Below are 6,710 nucleotides of genomic sequence, written 5' to 3'. Positions count from 1 at the left end.
TGGAGAATGGGGATTCAAGGTATTGTAAGAGAGAGGGATAGTTAGTTGAAGCATGGGCTATAGTGAATGTAATTTCCAAATATCTACATGATTTTACTATAATAAAAGTAAAATCCAGAATAAACTTTACAGCAACAAGACCATGACAGATTAAATCTAAGCTAGAAAAATAAACACCTTCAACTAATGTATACAACTTATGTATACTGTAAGGATCACCGGTGTGTAGTAAATGAAACGGGAATATCATCTGTTTAGTCGCTTGTTGTCACCGAAATAGTTCTCAGAATGTCACGGCTCGAATCTCCACCATATTTCCCCAAATGGAACAACATCTTAGCGAGTGAGTTAGCACTCTTTCCCCAAACTCCAACATCAACAAACGCTCCCTGTCCTACATAAAAACAAAGCGACATGAAACCATATGCCTCCCGGGGGGGAAAACAACAACAAGGAAGCAACTAGTGAAGGCAGCAAGCCCCCTAAAGGAGTCCTCCTTATTCTTTTAGTCAAAGCCTTGGATCACATGAGTCACACTGTGTGTGGAAGGCTGCCTCACGGGCCTTAGATGCACCAGCGCACACTCACCGCCTTGTCTCCTTCAGTCAGTCTCAATCTAATGGGAGGCCTGCTGATCTGGGGAGAAGCCCAGAAAGAAGCCACTATTGCACACATACCCCAAGAGATTCTGACATGGGTACTATGAGTGTACAAATCTGTGTGTGTGTGTGTGTGTGTGTGTGTGTGTGTGTGTGTGTGTGTGTGTGTGTGTGTGTGTGTGTGTGTGTGTGTGTGTGTGTGTGTGTGTGTGTGTGTGTGTGTGTGTGTGTGTGTGTGTGTGTGTGTGTGTGTGTGTGTGTGTGTGTGTGTGTGTGTGTGTGTGTGTGTGTGTGTGTGTGTGTGTGTGTGTTTCAGATATGGTGATGCTCCAAGGTGGACATGAATGATGTCTGGGAAAATATCAAACACTTGTGGATATGTTTGCAGCAGTGGAGGCTGCTGAGGGGAGGACGACTCAAATGAATGGCCGGAATGGAGATAATGGAATGGTATCAAGCACCTTTTTTGTTTTTGTTTTCATGTGTTTGATACCATTCCTTTCACTCCATTTCAGCCATAATACTCCATTCCAGCCATTATTATGAGCTGTCCTCGCCTCAGCAGCTTCCATCGGAGGCAGACTGTATACCCACAGAAAAGGTGAATTATCCATCACTGTAGCCTAGAATTGAGTGTGTAGGTGGTTGAGAGGGGCTCACAAATTAAACTGACCTCACTGATCTCCATGGTGACAGCCTTATCTTTTGTGCAGGGATCTAGGCGTTGTGGCAACTTTGTGATTTGCCTTTCTCTGTCTGTATTTTGTCACGTGAGCCGACACTCTGATAAGTGCTTTGGTACCTGTCTTCAAGGTTGACTTTGCCTTGGGGTCTGTTCATCTGGCTGCCACATCAATTCCTGTTTTAGAGAGAATATATTTTTGTGAAGCCATTCCAATAAAACATTCAGTTTCAAATAAATATCATAAAACATGTCAACAATCAATGTATAAAGATAACACGACTGCACACCTTGCAATAGCAATTCGTAGTGTCCAATTTATGTTAGAGTTCAAATTGAGACATCTAGACCAAGCTTCATCTGCACTGCGTTAAGAATGACAGATCACCTGTCATAAAGTCTGTTGGCAGTTCAAACCAACCAGCACTAATACAGTATTCACTACTATAAAGTGTGAGACATTTGAATGTTAGTTGAGCATGAAGGAGGAGCGAGTCTGAAACAGTAAGGGCAATGCCTGCATTCCTAAACAACTGCAGTGGTTCATATTGAATGCAGGGGCAAGGTGAAGGATCTGTTATTTAGTGTTTGGTACAACACAAGTAGACGTTACAGTCATTGGTGCTAACCTCTGGTTGAACTAACATCCTATTGTTTGCTTTTTGGCTCATGTTTACTCTTTAGGTCACAGGAGTGAAAGAGGCTGATTGGCCCACATGGGAAAGTGGTTAGGAAATATAGGCCAATAGGTGAGAGGAGACATCTCTGAGACTGGGAGGAGTGGGAGGGTCAGTGCTTTGTGCCAGATCTTTCTACCTTACATTTTATTTGAAAGATCTCATTACAGTTCCTTCCCCCGCTTGGGTGACCGTTGGCATGGTTGACTGGATGTATTTATCATGTGGGTATAGGTTAAAGCCATAATGCAGTTTATACCATATCTATTTCATGTCGTATGGATAGCAACAGCAGATACCGCCCTCTCTACTCTGAATCAATTTAGTCGTGGACATCCATCTTCCCCAAATTCTTATAGAAAAATGCTAGCAAAGTTTGTCCACAAAAGTGAGTAAAGTTCATATCCACACCCATTCCATGACTTGACTTGTTCTTTAAAGGAAATACAGATAAGCATAGCATGGACTGATAAGCCAGTGTCCAGTATGTGATTGAAGACAGTGTACAAGCGAAGTAAAGACTCACCGGCTCCATGGCAATCGGTCAACAACATAGCGCTTCCTTCAATATGAGACTGCCAAAAAAGTTGTGGCCAGAGAGAAGTTACACATTCAGCAGTTGCAAGTGGGCTTTCAGAACAAGAGGAAGGTGAAGGATTCAGAAGCAAGAGAAAATGCCTCTGTTAACTTTGATCTAGCTGTAACATTAAGCGTGAATGTGATGAGCTTTAGATCAAGTGTGGAAAAGTGTCATCATTTATATAATTGTATTAATCCACTGGCATCTCGAAAGGTATAATACATTGGCTGTGCAGATTATTTCAATGCATCCAAAGTTTCAGAAAGACTAAATGAGATTACAAAATGACACAAGGATCAAATACCATAAAACATTACCTAGGTCAAAGGTTGTCCCATTTCTCAGAATACCTCGGACAAGTTGTACTTGTGATACTAACCAACCAAATTCAACTACATTTTAACAGATCCTAAGACATGAAATAGACAGGTTGGAACAAGATTACAAATCAATTATTTACTAGTCTACTCAGAATGTACAGACTTTTCAAGGAAAGACTTACAAGGCACAACTTTGTTCTCCAGACAGAACCTTTAGTGATGTTTAACACGGCGGCACACTACAGACAATGATTGATATTGCAGACGCAGCAACACCTGTCTGACACGTAATGGCGTTTCAGTTGAATCCCTTTGTTGATGTCCAATAAATTCACCTGCAAGGCAAGCCTGTAAAAGTGTGTTGTTATCTATAACAAAGACCATCAAAGGGAACAGACCCACCGTTTTTGTTCCTCTACCTTGTGCATTGGTTATTTAGAATGCTTGTTCTCCACCACATGTCGGCACATCTGTGAAAAGTACAGCACAGCTGCCATAGCATACTGGCGGGACCATTGATGTAGCTGGTTCCAGGGCAATAATGAGATGGATATGAGGACCGGTCCAGAAGGTGGTATCAGTGGGCTCCTCCATTACCAGGAAACCGGTAGCTTGAAGAACTGGAAGCAGCAGACAGAGGTAATGCTGACCTGGACAAGGACAAGCAAGTGGTGCCAATTAGGGTCTTTGGTTGGTGCCTGGATCTCACAAATATACAAATCTGGAAGAAACTATGTCCTGGAACACACTGTCCATGTGAACCCTGACAGCATACCATGTGTGTTGTATAGGGCACTAACCATCTTTAGTAGGGGCTTTTGGTTCCCCGGGATGGCAAAGACTGGTGTGTGTATTTGAAGAAAAAAAAGAAAAATCAATTATTGTCAACAACTCACGCAACACAATTTTGCACAGAGAACTGGGCAAACAGATAAATGCAATTATCTGTTTGTGGGAACTGACATAATTAAAGATAGTGCTGTGTATAATGTAACTATGTTTGACAGATGAAAATGAAGGTACATGGCTATTTTTTGTGCAGCTATCCATCCAGTATAAATGGTCGTTTAGTATTCTGAGGCGTTATGTCATCATAGTGTCCATCTTAGTTTGAAAGTTAAAGCATTTCTGCTCTGAGGTTGGAAGGTTTGAGCAATGATAACTGATTAGAACACAGCAAACTGCACAATGTAAATACCATTCATGTATAGCAAACTTACCAGGGATATGAGTTTCAAAAGTTTTGATTACTTAGCTTAATGAATGTTCCATGGAATCGTCAATCTGTCCAAATGTAATTTATAGCATGCCAGTCATACGTGTTTATCATGACAAGTAAGTTAATAACTTTGACGTGTCCTTATTTTGTGCCTTAATACATTTCAGGTTTTTCTTTTAAAGAAAGAGGCTCACTATGTCTTCAAAATTCCAATACGCTTTCACTGATACACTGTATGAGACTATCCAAAGACTATAACCATGGTATGCATAATACACTAACGCAATCTTCGCAATCAAATGAATGAAACAGAAAGGTTAACCTTGCTTTTATTTATTCTTGAAAGGTTTGAAATAATCACTCTATTGTATGAGTGTCAAGAAATGGACAGGCTTTAAATCCCGAGAATACTGTATTTCTCCCCATTTAGCTTAATCATGACAGCAGTTATTGACCAAATGTCAAATACTCCCAGCTCTACCTTAATGAGTCGCACAATTAGGCAGAAATTGACACACTACGGGCTTACTCACAGACGTGTAGCACAGGTCTGGCCTCCGTGATCTGTGTTTTGCAAAGGGGGCCTTTTTCATACCATGCACTAATGCACCGTCATTTGCTGACGACACAACGGTGGTAGGCCTGATCACCAACGGCGATGAGATAGCCTACAGGGAGGAGGTCAAAGACTTAGCAGTGTGGTGCCAGGACAACATCCTTTCCCTCAACGTCAGTATGACCAAGGAGCTGATCGTGGACAATAGGAGAAAGAGGGGACAGCGTGCCCACGTCCACATCAACGGGGCTGTAGTCGAGCGGGTCAAGTTCCTTGGTGTCGACATCACTAAGGAATTAACAGGAGGCTGAAAAGATTTGGGCCTTAGGATCCTCAAAATGTTCTTCAGCTGCACCATTGAGAGCATCTTGACTGGCTGCATCACCGCTTGGTATGGCAAATGCACCACCCTCGACCGCAAACCACTACAGAGGCTGGTGCGAACAGCCCAATACATCACTGGGGCCGAGCTCCCTGTCATCCAGGACCTCTATACCAGGCGGGGTCAGAGGAAGGCCCGTAAAATTGCCAAAGACTCCAGCCATCCAAGTCATAGACTGTTCACTCTCTTAGCGCCTGACAAACGGTACAGGAGCATTGTCTCTCAGACCATCAGGCTCCGAGACAGCTTCCACCCCCAAATCATAAGATTTAAATAGCCATAAATAGTTCATTAAATGGTTACCCGGACTATCAGCACGGACCCTATGTTGCACTGACTCTATGCACACTCACAAGACTATATACATGTATACACACTACAGTATCTACACACTCACACAACACAAAAACACATTCACACACATACCATTTTACGCTCAGCATATGCTGCTGCTACTCTGTTCTTTTATTTTTTCACCTTTATTTAACCAGGTAGGCCAGTTGAGAACAAGTTCTCATTTACAACTGCGAATTGGCCAAGATGAAGCAAAGCAGTGCGACACAAACAACACAGAGTTACACATGGAGTAAACAAATGTACAGTCAATAACACAATAGAAAAGTCTATATACAGTGTGTGCAAATGAAGTCAGATTAGGGAGGTAAGGCAATAAATAGGCCGTAGTGACGAAATAATTGCAATTTAGCAATTAAACACTGGAGTGATAGATGTGCAGAAGATGTATTTTACTCGTATTATTATCTATCCTGATGCCTATTCACTTTACATTTCTACCTCGTACCCCTGTAAATTGATCTGTTACTGGTACTCCTGTATATAGCTCCACATTGATCTGCTGCTGGAACTCCTGTATATAGCTCCACATTGATCTGCTGCTGGTACACCTGTATATAGCTCCACATTGATCTGCTGCTGGTACTCCTGTATATAGCTCCACATTGATCTGCTACTGGTACTCTTGTATATAGCTCAACATTAAGCTGCTGCTGGTACTCCTGTATATAGCTCCACATTGATCTGCTGCTGGAACTCCTGTATATAGCTCCACATTGATCTGCTGCTGGTACTCCTGTATATAGCTCCACATTGATCTGCTGCTGGTACACCTGTATATAGCTCCACATTGATCTGCTGCTGGTACTCCTGTATATAGCTCCAGATTGATCTGCTGCTGGTACTCCTGCATATAGCTCCACATTGATCTGCTACTGGTACTCCTGTATATAGCTCCACATTGATCTGCTGCCGGTACTCCTGTATATAGCTCCACATTGATCTTCTGCCGGTACTCCTGTATATAGCTCCACATCGATCTGCTGCCGGTACTCCTGTATATAGCTCCACATTGATCTGCTACTGGTACTCCTGTATATAGCTCCACATTGATCTGCTGCCGGTACTCCTGTATATAGCTCCACATTAATCTGTTACTGGTACTCCTGTATATAGCTCCACATTGATCTGCTGCTGGTACTCCTGTATCTAGCTCCACATTGATCTGCTGCCGGTACTCCTGTATATAGCTCCACATTGATCTGCTACTGGTACTCCTGTATATAGCTCCACATTGATCTGCTGCCGGTACTCCTGTATATAGCTCCACATTGATCTGCTGCTGGTACTCCTGTATATAGCTCCACATTGATCTGCTGCTGGTACTCCTGTATATAGCTA

General features: G+C 42.5%; 1 long non-coding RNA gene across 1 annotated transcript in view; it reads right to left on the bottom strand.

Annotated features, from left to right (window-relative positions):
* Window positions 1-3,064: 3,064 nt before the first annotated feature.
* The window catches only part of LOC118370250 (uncharacterized), a 30,203-nt gene continuing 26,557 nt past the window's right edge, over window positions 3,065-6,710 (bottom strand). The window contains exons 5-6 of the long non-coding RNA XR_004822767.2: window positions 3,659-3,699; window positions 3,065-3,508 (exon numbers count right to left, since the gene is read on the bottom strand). This is a non-coding gene — a long non-coding RNA (uncharacterized LOC118370250). The remainder of the gene's footprint in view (window positions 3,509-3,658; window positions 3,700-6,710) is intronic.

Source organism: Oncorhynchus keta, chromosome 37, assembly GCF_023373465.1.
Source record: "Oncorhynchus keta strain PuntledgeMale-10-30-2019 chromosome 37, Oket_V2, whole genome shotgun sequence".
In the NCBI taxonomy this organism is placed as follows: Eukaryota; Metazoa; Chordata; class Actinopteri; order Salmoniformes; family Salmonidae; genus Oncorhynchus; species Oncorhynchus keta.
The sequence above is the reverse complement of the archived record's forward strand: the minus strand, read 5'-3'. Positions and strand labels throughout refer to the sequence as shown.